A 16,129-nucleotide genomic window follows, 5' to 3' on the forward strand; every position below is an offset into this window, starting at 1 on the left:
CCCTGAGATGCACTCCACCCCAGCTGCTGGAGCCCTGGCCACATTCCCCATTGGGAAGCTCCCCGCCCCTAAAGTGCCTTTCCCAATTCTCCCTGCATCCAGCCAACTGCCTCTAGAATCGGACAACCCTGGGAGCCCTGATGGCATGATAACAAGTCAGCTTGTGGGGTGCCAGCCCCAGCTCAGGCCCAAGTCTGCTGGGAGCCCTTCAGCTCAGGCCCTCAGCTCTGGTCTCTCAACTGGGGTCTCTCAGCTACTGTGGTGATGGGCGTGGGCAAACAAGGGAGGCAGAAGGCCCTGCTCCCTTGACATGGGCCCCCAGTGGGAGACAGGAGCCCCTGCCCCCCCCTCCCCAGGCACACTTGCCTTCTTCTGCAGCCGCTGCCGCATCTGTGTTCTCTGGGGGTTCTGCTCCAGAGAACAAGCAACCTAGCGGGCAACCTGCAGATCGCCATCTGCCAGGGTCAGGGTCACGTTCAGGGAGATAGTCCTTTCCTGACCGGCCCACATTTGTGCAAACCACCTTGAGCCCTGCATGTCTGGCTCACTTCCATTGGTATAATGCCCACCCTGCACTCCCCTCCTCCCACAAGGTGCTCTGTATGGATTCATGCAGCTCCCACTGGGAAGGTGGCTTTGGGGGATTGACCACGCCTCCCTGTGCCTGCTCCTCAGCTGGAGAGGGTGCTGGCCTCCCCTCCCACCTCAGGTCCCCCTTGCCCTAAGGATCCTTTGACTGACCTGTGCCTCAGCATGTCCCTGAGAGGAAGCCAGGCCCAGCACCCCATACCCTGCCTCCCTGGATGCACATGAGGCTCCCTGTGCAGACTGAGAGACAGGCTCATGCTGCTTGCTTCTCTCCTCGAGAAGACAGAAGTTCTGCTCCCAGGGCAGCCAGTAAGACCCAATGCTTGGCATCCCACTCGACTGCTCAGCCCCTGGCATTCCCAAGCTGTGCAATGTGTGGGGCAGGCTTGGCAGCCCTCCCCATGGAAGGCTGCAACAGAGAACCCTGTAGCAGGCCTGGTTTCCAAAGGACCTCTAGGGCCCCAGCACAGATGGAAGGAAGCCCTTGCTGCCGCATCCACCTCACAGCCTGGGGGAAGCAGGAACAGCATGGGAGCCAGAGACCTGTGGGTGCTCACAGCCCCCTCTGAGAGCCAAGCTGCTCTTGCTGCAGCCCATTCCCATTGCCCTCTGAGCCCGACTGCATCCCACGACCTGTGAACACAGCCCTCTCTTGGCCTGTTGTCCTAGCAGGCACACCCCAGGTTTTCTTATCAAGCACACTTTCAGTGACACCAAAAGCTCCCCTCTGCCCTGATGCCCTTACAGCCACACCCCTTCCCCTCCTGCCAAGCCCTCACCCCTGTCCCTGAGCCCCCACTTTACCTTCATGGGCACATCTCTGTTGACTTTTTTGTCCTGTGTGCAAAGACGCTGAAATTTCCTGGCACTTTTTCTGTTGTGAGGGGAAAACCAGGAGATATTTGGATGGAATGGTGAGGTGGTGGATCAAACCCCTTTGGTTTAAGAACAAAGATCAGAGGATCCACCCTGCCTGGTAGTATCTTCTGTTTTGATTGTGTGTGTGTGTGTGTGTGTGTGTGTGTGTGAGTGAGTGTTTACAGAGTTGGAGTGCCCAGGCAGGTCCAGTGCTGCGTGGTGCACAGGCGCAAGTATGTAGTTTGGAAGCCACATGTGCCTGACTAATGGAAATGTCATCCTGAGGCAGAAACCCAGTCCTCATGTCCCAGGGCCGCTGAAAGATGGTGCTCCCCACCCCTGCCCCCGGCAGTCCACGCCTCTCCCTGTGTCCCAGGATACCAGCCTCTGTGAGTCTTGGAGGATTAGTGCTTAGGCCTGAGGGTAGTCCCGGGTCCACCAGGTGCTTTGAGGGATGCACACCCACCTGGAGACTTCTCCCCACGTTGTTTTCAGCTGGCGTACCGGGTGGCTCTGCAGAGCGCAGAGGATGGTGTGGACTGAGCAGTAGTTCCGGAGAGCCAGGCACTCCTAGGGCAGGGAGCGGATGAATGGCAGGTAGGTGGCTTGGAGCCCCACCTGAGCCAGGCTCAGCCAGCTGTGCTGACATCCCCCTCATGCATCAGAGAGTTGGCCAGGGAGCCAGAGCAGGTCAGTGATGGGACCCCCTTGAGCCACGCTCACATGGGCTAGATTGGTTTCAACCCATGTCAGGGGCCTAGGCGGGAAGTGAGCATGTAGTTCTGGGACAAGTGAGTGAGATCAGGCCACCTCGTGGATCCCAAGAGCCCAGGGATTGGGCAGGATCTGTGACCACAGACTGTACACCTGAGAGCTGAGGAAGCAAAGTGGCACGTCCCTGCCGTGCAGAGAGGGAGCCCCTGGGACAGCCTCAGCTTACCTTGGCCACCTTGATCCAGTGTTCCACCACGCGGGCCCTGTCCGCTGCCTTCATGCTGGGGTCCCCCAAGCACGTGGTAGTAACACAATGGGCCACGTGGTGGTAGTGGATGATGACAGCGAGAACAGTAGGGGGCAGCTGCGCATTGACCTCCTTGTTCTGCTGGATCCGGATGGAGCTGTGGCACTGATAGGGGACCACATTCTGGAAGAGCTCCTGGGGGCAAGAGGGTATCCCATGGGCACAGCCAGCCTAGCTCGAATGCAGTGAAGCCCAGACACCCCGGCAAGTGACAGTGCTCGAAGCTGCAGCTCAGGTAGTTTGGCATGCAGCTCCCCAACGTGGGAGCAGCTGGGCTATGTGTTCTGCCACTGAGGTCGCCTCGCTCCTGCCAGCCCAGATCCCAACCCTCCCAAGCCTTGAGGAAAGAGACAGAGGTGTGTGCTCCCTGGCATCTCACCCAGTATCTCATCCTTCTGCTCTCATGGCATCTGCCCTGGAGTCCTTGTCCCTGTGCCAGTGCTGCTCCCTGTGGCAACTCCAACAAGGTGCTTGCTGTTTGATATGGATATGTGTGCTAGGACCCAGGACAGCTGTGGCATCGCAGGCAGATGGGAAGGCAGTGGGTGGACCTGGATGCCCTCCACCTAGGCCCGTCCAGTACCCTGTGGGTCAGATCCAGCCCTACTTTCTGCCAGGCCCATGTCAGTTGATCTGGAGAGTCACTGTGCAGCTGGTGTGGTTTGGGTGCCCTCTCTGCCAGCCATGGGAGAAAGGCAGCCTTGGGAGTGAAGACATTGGTCCAGTCACATAGGTGGTGGGACCTGAAGCCTGAACTGCAGCCAGGCCACTGGATTCTGGTCGGGGCAGCTGTGGGGAGGCTGGTGCCAAAGGGGTGTCCGGGCCTGGCCCTGCCGAGACAAGCCCGCTGCTCACCGCGTCCATCAGTGTGAACTGTTCCGCCAGCAGCTTGGCGGGGAATGTGGTGATGCTAGCCATCTTGCGAGGCTGGTTGTTTGCAGGTCCCAGACATGCGCAGGAGACTTTGGTAGTTGTCTTTGGTGCTGATTCTGCGCATGCTGGCAGCCTCAGTTTTGAAATGGATCCTGTCTCCAAAAGATGTTCTAGCTCTGTGAGCAGTGGGGGATCTGGCTCTAAAGCCAGTGTTTGGCATGACTGCAGCCTGGCAAATAGAGCAGGAGCTGGGAGAAGAGAAAGGGTCAGCAACATCAAGCACTTTCCAATGGCCTCTCCAAAGCCAGGAGCGATCCCATTGCCTCTAAAGGGGCTCCAGCCCCAAAGCCCACCGAGAGAATCTCGCGGAGTGCAGTGCATCTTACCGACTGCTTCTGCCTGTGTGGGATTTGGGTAGGCCATCCTGACACGCAGAAAGCACGCATGGGTCTGCAGGTCTCCTCTGGGCAAGCGGACCTGCTTGGATCCGACCTTCATCTTGAGAAGCGGGAGATCCGTGCGATCGCAGAATTCGGCCTTGTACTTGGCTTTGCAGCTTTGCAAACAGGAAGCCATGTTCCTGGGGAAGGAGAGTGGGCAGCAGAGTCAGACTTGACCTTACCCTGCTTGCTGCCCTTCCAGGACTCCCTGTGTGGGGTGGGGCACGGAGCCTGCCGGTGAACTCTAGCTTCTTAAAGACAATGCCATGCTTTGCTGTTTTCCAAGGTGATTTCTTGACTGTGAATCCCAAGAGTTAGAGAGAGAGAGGGAGAGACACACACCGGGGCAGAGGTCTTGCATCCACTGCTTGACTCCCCGGATGGGCAGTGGACAGCACTGGGCCAGGCTCATGCGGGGAGTGAGGAGCTCCATCCAGGTCTCCCACATGGGTGGCAGAGGTCCAAATGCTTGGACCATGTTCCCCTGGTTTTCCCAGACCCCCGAGCAGGGTCCTGAATCTGGACTGCAACAACAGGGACACCAACCAACACCCACAAGGGATTCTGGCATTGCCGGCAGTAGCTTTCCTTTGGATGGCTTCCTTCTCATGTTCCTTGCAGTGCCTTCCCATTCATTCCCATGGTTTTCTCAGGTGGAGGCCCCTAGGCTCTGGCTCTGAGCAGACTTGGGAGTAGGTTGCTCCTGGGATGGTGGGTTGGGTTGGGTGGTCAGGGAGGGTAGGCAAAGCTGGAAGCAACTGCCCTGGGCATGGCTATGTGGGTGTTGTCTGTGAGCCCCAACATGCCCGCTCCTCTGCAGAACGTGTCTGCTCCTATCCATAGCACTGCTCTTCAGCACTTCCTTTGCATGTGGTGGGGCCAGAAGTTGGAGTTGCACCTACTGTCTGCCTCTGCCTTGCCTCAGCCCTCATTTTCCTGCCACTCTTTCGAGTGACAGAAGGCCGCATCTGCACCCCAATCTCCCCGCATCTTAGTGGGACATGGGGTTCTCCTTGTGATCAGAGTAGGGGACGTTGCAGCTACTCCCAGAGGAGGTCAGCAAGCCTCAGCTCTGCCGCTGCAGGACAGGACTTGTATAGGATCTCGGCTGTGAGGGTCTGATTCCCCACAACTGTGAGGCCCTTGAATGCTTTGTTCACTGGATTTGTGGCAAGTGTCTGGAAAAGTGCACAAGGGAAGGGCTTCCCATATATGTGTAGAGTGAATGATTCCTTGTAGACCTGCCAGGTCGATGAGGGGTCTGGGCAACTGCTACCAACCCTGAGGGCAGCTGTTCTGTGCATATATCAAGGACAGGAGCAGCTGGAACAAGTAGGAAATGTGGCCGGTACGAAGGCATAGCAGCTTCCAATGCCCCTGCCCACATGTGATGCTGGCAAGCCATATCAGGGTTGGCCAGTTCAAGTCTTGGCTGTTGTCCTTGGTGTCCAGCTCCCTGCTAATGAGCCTGGGGAAGTGCCGGATGATGGCCTAAGTAGTTGGACCCCTGGCACCCCTGAGGGGGCCAGATAGAGCTTCAGGCTCCTCAGCCCGGCTTCCCAGAGCCCTGCTTTTTGCAGCCATTTGGGGAGTGACCCAGCAGATAGAAGGACGCATTCTCTCTTTCTCTCAGCCTAACTCTGCCTGTGAAAGAAAACATTTCTGATTCTTGAAAAAGGGGAAAGCAGGATTGCCATCTGGGAGGTTTTCCAACCATAGAGGCACATGGCCGGTTCCCACCTGAGTAGAGACATTGGTTCGTGAGGGTGCAGAGAAAGGAAATCAAGAGGTGTGACGCAGTGTGCCAGTAGCCCTGTCCACAGAGAAAGGCACCCGTTCCATGCCCGCCATGTCTTAAGTCGCTTAGGTCATCTAAAACATGTAAGATTCATCTCTGCATCACCGCAGTGCTGAAAGGCAGCTACCCACCTGTCGAATATCTGGTCTAAGTAATACGGAATGGTGGAGAAGTCGCTGTATGTACACAGGAAGGTGTTGAAGTAGCAGATCCTTTTTCCCAGGGGGCCCGGGACCAGGGCATCCAGCAGCATCTCTTTAGTGTCTGGCTGTAGGGTCCGCATGGCACAGACCTCTGCCAAGTAGAGCATGGACCCATTTCCATACTAGGGAGGACCAGAAAGGACGTGAGTCAGTGGCAGTTCCAGGGAGCACAGGGGAGCAGACACCCGGGTTGGGAGAAAACCCCAGTTGGGGCCAAGAGGCCGAACAGGGACTGAGGGATGAGAAAGTCCTGCGAGGGGGCCAGCAGTGAAAGATGATTCCGTGCCCCTTGGGGGAGCTAGAAATGAGGGCAACTGTGTGATTTGCTTTGCCACCAGACTGCAGAATGGAAACAAGTGGGCGGAGTAGGATATGAAGCCCCAGGGGAGGCTAGATCCTGAAAAGAGCCATAGTCAGAGGTGTCTGCCTGTGGAGTAATGACCACAGGCGTTCTGCCAAGTGACCTGACTTGAGGCATTACAACGACACATGTGTAGAGCCAGTCCCCAGCCAGCCTGGTCCTTGGAGTTTGTCCTCAGCAGGGCATCACTGCCTTTTCAGAGCCGAATTGTGGCCCCCATCCCCAACACACACGTGGGGTTGTTCTGACACCAGAGCACTTGAGTGTGACTGCTGCAGTTGGGCCAGTAGTCCACAAGGAGGTGATTGACCTTACCCCCAGAAATGGCGTGGGCCCCATCCCATTACCTTGCTGTGCTCATTGGCAGATGCGACAGGGGCACAGAGAAGCCCAGGGGAGCATAGGAAATGAAACTGGGGATGGAGATGGCAATGAGCCCTCCTGAGAAATCACCTTGGCCATGCCCTGACATGCAGCCACCAGAAATGGGAACAAGCGACTCCTGTTGGGAGAGCTGCCCAACCTGGGCTCCTGTGCTTTGAGCAGCCTAGCTGATTGTGCTCCGTGAGAGACAGTGAGTCTGTGTCCTGCAGCACCGCTGCCGTGGCAATGCAGCTGAATCCCAGTGCTTCCCAGCAGCCATGCAAGTGTGGCCACAGGGGCAATGTCGTCCCGTGGAATAGAACAGGTGGGGGCCAGGCTCCAGTCCTGTGTGGTATCTTCAGCCTTTTGGTTGAACCCTCTGCCCTTTTGTGTGGGAAAACCTTCCTGGTAGGATCACTGAGTCCTAAACCTTGGAGAAGACCTGGAAGGCAGTGGAGCTGACTAAGGACTGCACAGGATTCTTGGACTAGGTGGGCAAACATTCAGCACCATGGCCACACACGATGCTTGTGTGAACAGGGAGTTTCCCAACACCCAGTTGCCAAGGGGCTGAGATTTCTTTGAGAGTGGGATGGGGGTCAGTCACTGAGTGGGAGATCACGAGGCCAAAAGCCAGGGGCGTTCCTCCCTTCAGGATGTGGTTCTAGGCACACCGTGGTCATCTCGTGCCCCAACATGTGGGTACTCCTGGGCCCCTCGCTCCCTCCACACCGGCATTAGCCACGTTGTTGGCCTGACTCACGTGTCCATTGACGATGCCTGTGGCTTCCTCATGTGTTCTGTCTGTGGACTCGAGTGTGGAGCTCTGCAAAGAGAGTGTGTGGCAGCCCAGACCGGAGGCATCAGTGTCGTGCTTGGCTGTCCCCACAGAGAATAATTCCCCCCATGAGGCATTCTGTTACTCAGGTCGGGAAAGTAAGGGCCTCTGTACCCTTGTGCAGCCAGAGAGGTCTCCAGAAGACAAGAGGAGGTCCCCCAACACCCACTTGCCCAACCGGCTGTCCACAAAATAGGGTATGAACACGCAAGACACAGGAGGCTCCAACACGTGAATCGTGTTGCTGGGCAGCAAGAGCCCCTCTTCTTCTGCCACTGTCATGGTGAAGGGAGGGGCAAAGAAGACCCAGATGGGGTCACAGGTGATCCCCTGCCAGGACGGGCCTGTTCCGCTACCTGGGGCTGCCTCCTGGGCTGTTCTGTTCCCTGGGGTGGCCTTGCAGTAAGAGGCCACAGACACCCCGTGTGAGAGCGGAGCCAATGTCTCAAGCGCCGGAAAAGGCCAGAGCCTGGCAACGATTGGCAGCAACGAGAGAACATGGTCTTCTCCTGAACGTCTCCCATCAAGTGAGCCGCTAAGGACTGTTGCTATCAGAGTGTAAGTTCTATCACCAAGGAAGTGAGGTCACATCTTCAAAGTTCCATTCTGTGGAGCCTTTCCCTTAAGAAGATATGCCAAGGCCCCTCTGGGCTGCTGCCACAATATCATCCCCTTAACTGTACACAAGGAGACAAACACAGTGCCATTCCTCAGCTCCCTCAAGAGACTTGAATGTAGACAGGGCCCTAAGCCTGCGGACAGACAGACAGCTGGGTCCCAAACCTCCTTTTCGTATCATTTCCAAACACTCTAGCATGTTCCTTCGGGAAAACCCCTAAGAAACAAGCAAGGTATGGAGACCCATGAAAAGCCAAGGTTAGGGACCCAACAGACTCTAAACTGCATCTTGAGTCGTGGACCCTGCCCCTTCGGGAGATGTTGAGGTCACAGCTTAAAGCGCATCTTCCCCGAATATGGGTTCAGTGTCTCTGGCTATGATAGCAGCCATGTCCAAGAACTCCAGGAGAAGGTGAGAGAGCTCACCTGAAAGCCATGCCCCCAAATTGGCATCAGATCTCCCATCTGCAGCATGCAGGGCCCCAGAAACAGGCCACCTTATCGATAGAGCAAAAGACCTCACAGAAAATCACTAGGGCTGGGGGATCAAATACTGGCTAGGAAGCTTCATTGTGACCACAGAGAGTGGCATCCATTTGAAAATAGGTCTGAGCTCATTCAAATTGTCCAGCCTCTTTAGAAGAGTGCAATACTAAGGATGCCTGAGGAAATAGACTCCTTCCAGGTCTGGTTTGCTTGGTGTTTTATGAAAGAATCTCAGAGGACATGGGCGAAATCATTTTCCTCGCTAGGGAGTCAAGTGAGGGACTTGGCATTAGACTTAGCTTGTAATCCCTAGAGTTTTGGGTGAGCTGCTTTCTTTTCCATGTCCTCCAAGCAATAGGAAGAGCCCTAGTCCTCCCTGCTTCAAGCGATAAGACTGGGGAATTAAGAAAGTCATGAACGAGGCCAGGAGTCATTTGGGTACATTTGTAAGATTTATTTATTTAATTTCAAGTCAGTGTTACAGGGAGGCAGAAGAAGACAGACAGAGATAGATAGGTAGGTAGGTACGTAGGTAGGTAGGTAGATAGATAGATAGATAGATAGATAGATAGATAGATAATAGAGTTCTTCCATCCCTTGATTCAGTCCCTAGATGGCCGCAATGATTGGAGCTGTGCCAATGCAATTCCAGCAGCCAGGAGCCTGCTCTGGGTCTCCCAACCGGGTGCCAGAGCCCAAGCATTTGGGCCATCATCCACTGCTTTCCCTGGGCCCAGTAGAGAGCTGGATCAGGAGAGGAGCAGCCGGGACTCAGACCTGCACCCATACGGGATGCCAGCACTGCAGGAGGTGCCTTGACCTATGATGTCGCCATGCCATCCATTGCGCTTTCTGTTTTCAAAGAATTCCTATGTATTTGTTTGAAAGGCAGGGACACAGAGATTTTCCATCTGCTGGTTCAGTCCCCCAAAACTTAAGTCAAATAAAGTGCCTCAGACTCCATTTGGGTCAACAACCTGTGTGGCAGGAACCCAAGGATTTGAATCATCACTGACTGTCTTTCCAGGCTGTACGTCTTTCCCAGGCCATTAGCAGGGAGCTGGATAGGCAGTGGAGCAGCCGGGCCTCAAACTGGTGCCCATATGCGATGCCATTGATGCAGGCGGGCGCTTAACCTACTACACTACAGTGCCAGCCCCTCCTAATGACTTCTTATCTCTCATTTTCTTTTGTGCATCATCTATAGGTATCTACTGACACATTGCAATGGGAATCTATAAACTATTCACACCTATAAACATTTAGTTTAGACTTCCACTTCATCCACATAGAAGCAATGTAGTTCCAAATGACTTGCTACAAAATACACATGAGATCCGTATAGTCATTGCAAGTTCTGTGATTTTACTTTAAATTGCATTCCAACTTGTAAAAGTGATTTCTATTCCATGGCGGTAGTGAAGATCCTGTATGTGTCTTTTCCTTTTCTCTTACCCTGGGGCGCTTTGCCACTTTTTGGTTGTTCTGTGTTGCTGCCATGTAGTGTCGATTTGCTTCCAGGAGAGGGCAATAGAGCTTCCCTGTCAGGCAGGTCTAATGCTGATGCTGTCCCTTAACTTGTCCATAAGAAGATGTCATTTTGGTTGGAAGTTTATTCCTTCAGTTATGTGAAGATAAGCTTTCACACGCTTCAGGCCTGTAAAGTTTCTTGTGAGAAACCTGATCGTCTTACCGAATTTGTAGATTCTCATGCATCGCTTTTGATAATTCTCTGGGGGAGGATTCAAGACCTAGAATTCTTGAGAAGGAAATCCTGGTCAACTCTGGTAGATGTTCTTCCACTGAAGTCACCAAAGTATCCCTTTCTACCAGTCATGCCTAGAGAGTGATTTTCTACACATCCTGTGCACCCCCAACTTGCGGTGTGCTCTAAAGGTACTGATGGCCTGCTGTGTGTTCAATACCACCTGCTGTACTTTGTTCCTACTTGCTGTGGGGACAGGACATGTCTGGTTCACAGTGGATACTGTGGGGTTTCAGCTGAAGGGGTTTTCGTGTGTTTCACTGGATCAACCTCCCTGTCTCCCTCCTCCCTGCCTGTCTCTCTGGCACTCTGCCTTTCAAACAGTAAAATAATTTGACCAGCCAATCTATAGCAGCAGAGAGGCCCTAGTTCACTGGTGGGTGCAGTCAGAAAAATTTTCCCAAAAGGCTGTATGCAAGTTTATTGAGAGCTTTAGTCCTGCCCACCACCGCCTCGGCCACCATCTAATAGTGAATCACATCACCTGCAAAGCAAGCTCGAAACCCAGTAGTAGCCAGTTTCCAGTCTCCCTTCCCCCAGCAATTGCAACTGCCAATTAGTTCTCGGTCTGTGAGTATGCTCTAGATGTTTCATAGAGCTAGCATTATAAACTATTCTCTGCTGTGTCTGGATTCCCTCAACTTGCACCATGGTTTCAAGTTTTGCCTATGCGGTAGCCCGTATCAGTACTTGTATTCTACTTCATGCTGAATTCCATCATACGAGTAGACCATATTGTGTTTATTCATTCATCTACTGATGGACACTGGAGCTGTGGTTGTGTTTTGGCTAGTGTGAATCCTGTGAAGTCTTCTGGGTAAATATTTTTCAAACTTGTTTCCGGTTCTTTTAGATAGCTCGTTGAGAATGCAACTGCAGGTTCATGGTAATTTGAATAGCCTCGAGGTGGTTTGGAAGGGGTATCTATCTCCTTGCAGACTTGATTTGCGATGGCCAATGACCAATAATAGTGTGTCCTTTCAATATAGCTCTTGTGCTGTTCGTCTTTGGAGAAATGTCTGTCCTTGCCCTTGGCCATTGTTGAAGTGAAGTTGTGGGTGAACATTGTGATGCTGTGCGTTAAGCCAGTTTTGGGAAAGTGACTTCTCTCCTTTTGCTTGCTTTTCCTAATTTGCTCTCATACAAAGGACTTAGCAGACATCGACTGGAATAAATCATCACTCTTGTGGTGGGCATCTGGTCCAGTGATTAAAATACCACAAGGGGCATTCATATCCCCTTTTGGAGTCCTTGTTCCTCTGTGCTTCTGATAGAAGAGCCTGCAGATGCACCTGTGAAACAGACTATGCCCCAACGGATGACAAAATGCCACACAATTCCAAGACCCAGATTGAAGTGCTGGCTCCTGGCTTTGGCTTAGTCCAGCCAGCCCTGGCTGTTGCAGGATTTGGGAAGTGAACCAGGGAATGGAAACTACTCTGTCTTTCCCTCGCTGTCACTCTACCTTTCTATACTAAATCAAGAAATATGAAATATGAACCCAGAAATCTTCCAAGTAAATCAGGAAAGATATTAAAAAATAAAAATACAATGAGGGTCATTAGGCTTTGGGTGAGTTTGTTTCCTTCTGTGTTCTAGAAAGAGGACCATCATCTTTAAATGATATCAGCATTTAGTCCACCTCTAAAGAACTGAGCAGACTGTGAATTTTGTCTATTTTAGAGTATTCACTGTAGAATAATGGTTGGCTTTGATGGATTCTTCGTTCAGTTTTCTTGAGATGTGGAAACACACACAACACACACACACACACACACACACATTGACAGACACAAGCAAAGTAACGGAGAGAGAGAGAATCTCTATCCACTAATTCACTCTCCAAATACCCACAACGGTCGTGGCTGGGCCTTACTGAAACCGGGGATTGAGGTCCCTGTCAAACAGGCTCCATGTGGTGTTCAGCTGATTTGCTCTCTGGCCCTTCTGCCTTCAGCCTTGCACCATGTGACAATGCAATAGTAAGACCTTCATCAGACAAAGCATGCTGATGCCCTGATGTTGGACTTCCCAGGCGCTCTAGGTGTGAGAACTATAAATTTCTGACCTTCACAGATTATCCAGTCTCAGGCATTGAGTGTTAGCAACACAAACACAGAAACCACATATGCCCCTATACTTGTGGAGTTAACTCCCAGAAGTGACAGTGCCAGTGCAAATGGCAGATCTACTGTAGAACTCTATTGCTAGATTCCCCTTTGATAGAGGTTGCATGGTTTCGCATGTTCATTACCACTCCTCGAGGAGTGTCTTCTTATTCCAATATATGCTGCCAAGTACTTGAATTGTAGCCAAATGAGAGATGTGCAGATTCTATTTGCATTGCCCTGCACAGGAGAAAGGTGGCGCTCTTTCCATTGGAAGAAAAGCCACTTGTGTCCCTTTTCCTGTCAACTGTCCTTGTCCTTTGCCCATCTTTCTGTTGGAATGTTGGCCATTTCTCCCTCGTTTCCAAGAACAATGTGTACGTTAGGTTTCTTTCGTTTTGATATACTAGGCAGACCACCTACACTTTCCTAGTTGGTATTTGTTTTTCCTTTATCTTGGTTTGCCATGCATGAATTAAGGTTTGTGTGTGGCTGAATATAACAGCCTTTTCATTTATAACTAACGCATTTTTTTCCGAGTTGGCAGGGCCTTTGCCACGCTTCCCATCTTAACATTATAAAGGAACAGAGACAGAGAGAGAGGAGAGGAGCTCCCAACTGCTAATTCACTTCCCAGTCCTGCAAGTGCCTTGAGATGTGCCAGACTGCAACTGGGAACTGGCAATTCCACCCAGGTCGCCCATGTGAATAGCATGGAACTTGTTATAGGAACCATTGTTTCCCCAGAGGTATTTTAGTAAGAAACTGGAGTTAGGCTCCAGAGATGAGTATCAAAACCAGGTACTCTGATATGAGAAATGGGCATCGGAACTCACCATCAAAGCATCTAAGCCATTAGGCTAAATTCCTTCTCAACCCATGTTTCTTTTGTTAAGAGTATCCCTTGACTGTCACACCCTTACTTCCCACTCCACAAAAGCAAGCATCAGCCTTGGATTTGTTGGAAGCGCAGTGCACCCTCTACTACTAGACAAGACAGGAAAATAGACTACTAGATGTCCATAATTTCTTCCCAAGTGGGATCTTCTAGAGAAAAGACGGAAAGAGCGTTGCCCTGGGTGTACAGCAAAGAGCCCCTGTAGACACTGATTTTCTCTACACAGTGCACAGCCAGCCATGGAATCCTGGATTATTTTATTTCCAGTTTTTCCCAGACACCTTTTATGGAAGCTATACCAACTTGATGCATTTCCTAAACACGGCTTTCGGAACATAGTGATTCTCCCACCATACCTAACTTCACAGCAGCCCTCCCACCTCTCTTCCTCCTCTGTCTCCTTTAGGGGCATCTTCTCTGACAGGAGTAGAATTTACCTAGAACTTATTAACAAAACATGACGGGCTGAATACTATACGTATTTGGAAACTTTGGAATGGCATATACTTCTGTGAAAAAGAGTGAGCATTTGGAGATGCATTTCACTGAACAATGATGTATTTCCTTTTTGATGTGTTTCTCTATTTGTTGACAAAGAGTAGCTGTACATATTGATGTGGTATAATGTAATATTGCCCTACATGCATACATTTAAATGATCATATTAGGTCATCCGCATCCACCGCTTCCCTATTCAAGGTTTCTTTGTAGTATGTACATTCAGAAGTCTTTCTTCTAGCTTTTGAGAAAAGACTGTATGTTTGGTGAAGTATTATTACCCTACTATGCACTAGAACACCGGCAGGCTTGTTTTTACAACAAACAAGAGATGAAAGTGCTTTTGAATTCAATGAAAGTAAGGCTTTCTGAGATTTGACTTACGTATGTCTATAGTATCTGTTGCGGTGGAGTGAGTTAACTTTGGAGAAGAACCCAAGGGCGGTGTGACTTTTGCGAGCATGAGACATTCTTCTAGCTTATAATCCATAGATGGTGTCATTCACGTGAAAGTGTGGTAGATCTTTGTGACCAAGTGGTACTGTTAACTCACATACCTCAACTCTTTGAGCAGAGAGGTCCTGCATGGGAAGTCAGTGCACAGTGACCCCTGTTGAGAATTTCAGAATTAGCACATCAGCGAACACCTGAGGATCTTGACCTGAGCTGCCTCAGCTGTGGAAGCCTGTGGAATCCACTGACTCCTTCCATATTTAGACAGGGCCATGGGGAAGAGGAAGTTCTTTTGTGCCTTCTGAATAAAGTGTATCCTTTGTGGATGACCACTTCTTTCTCTTGGGGTCTACCCACAGAAATGCTTCATGGGGAACCCTGTGTGCCACAGTGTTTTGTCTTCCCATGCCTGACATGCTCTCATAGGTGTTTTAGCCACATCAGAATGTCTTCAGGGTTGATTCTGAGCCAGGGTGTTATTTGAGGTCATTGTCATTCTGGGAGGCTGCTATATGCAATACTTCCCATGTTGGAGCATTCAGTCTGTTTTGATTCTTTCTATTATTATTATTGTTATTATTATTGTTATTATATCTGTGCTCTATTTATTAATATCTAGTATCTATTTTTATAGAAAGCTTTTATTTACTAGATAAATTACATAAGTACAGCTTTCAGATTGTAGCTGTTCTTCCCACCTACCTGCCCTCCCACCCCCAAACCACCCCACCCCCTACTCCCTCTCGCATCCCATTCTTCATGAAGATTCATTTTTAATTATCTTTATATAGAGACCAACTCTATACTCAGTAAAGATTTTCACAGCTTGCACCCACACTGACATGCAAAGTGGAAAGTAATGTTTGAAGGCTAGTGTTACCGTGAATTCTCATAGTACACCACGTTAAGGACAGAGGTCCTACAGGAGGAGCAAGTGTACAGTGACTTCTGTTGTTGATTTAACAATTGACACTCTTATTTATGATGTCAGTGATCAGCCGAGGCTCTTGTGACGAGCTGCTAAGGGTATGGATGCCTCTTGAGTTCACAAACTCTGCCCTTGTTTAGATAAGGCCATCCTTCAAGCGGAATTTCTCTCCAGCATTCAGAGAAAGAAGGTACCTCCTTCTTGGATGGCTCCTTCTTTCCCCTGGGATCTCACTCACGGAGATCTTTCATTTCTACTATCAATTGATAATCTATCTCAGCCAGTTCTCCTTTTTTTTCTTGTTGTAACTTAGCCTTAACTCAAAGAATCTTAGGTTGTTCTTCAAACTTGAGGCAAGAGGATTGGACATAAGACATTGCTTTCAGTATTGTCAGAGTTTTGTATCTTTGTGATTGTGGCAAGTAGCATGCTTACAATTTCCTTTAGATAAATGACCACAGTGGCTGACATACTGATGTGTTTTCTTTTTTCATTGTCAGAAACTCTCACTTCGAAGAGTAACAGTGTGTTGACTGACGTAACTTGGAGTTCCAATGGAAGCGATGTGTCAAAGGAAGTGAAGACACACTCTGAATCACATAGGGATAATGGACACGGTTCTAGAATGTAGAGGCTTTGGAACGGGGATATTTTGGGTCTAGAAGATGGGGCCAGTGATGGTAAGTTTCTAATGTTGTCAGAAAATCAGGTTTTGATCCATATTGGATTCATTATTGGGCGAAGAATTCATTCTCAAAGTTATTATAGGTTTTGATGTTTTTGTGAGGCTTAGCCTATGTGCCAAGCCTTTTGAAATGCTTTCTGATGTAATGTTTCTTACAGTAACGACTAAGAGCTAGGACTGGTATTATTGGTAACAACTTGAGTTTGGATGTGTAAACTCTGTTGGGGTTCATTGTTAGATCCCCTTGAGTTCAAAGCCAGTTCTCTGAACTCCTACCGAATGCTACACCCGCACTACTGCCTGGCTAACTTGTGGTTATTGGGACAAGACTAGAACAGTGCATGTGT

At 50.4% G+C, this 16,129-nt stretch overlaps 1 long non-coding RNA gene across 1 annotated transcript in view; it reads left to right on the forward strand.

Moving 5' to 3' along the window:
• LOC138850071 (uncharacterized) overlaps window positions 1-15,821 on the forward strand; it is a 108,267-nt gene extending 92,446 nt beyond the window's left edge. The window contains exon 3 of the long non-coding RNA XR_011389467.1: window positions 15,598-15,821. This is a non-coding gene — a long non-coding RNA (uncharacterized lncRNA). The remainder of the gene's footprint in view (window positions 1-15,597) is intronic.
• The last annotated feature ends 308 nt before the right edge of the window (window positions 15,822-16,129 follow it).

Source organism: Oryctolagus cuniculus, chromosome 6 (genome assembly GCF_964237555.1).
Source record: "Oryctolagus cuniculus chromosome 6, mOryCun1.1, whole genome shotgun sequence".
NCBI lineage: Eukaryota > Metazoa > Chordata > Mammalia > Lagomorpha > Leporidae > Oryctolagus > Oryctolagus cuniculus.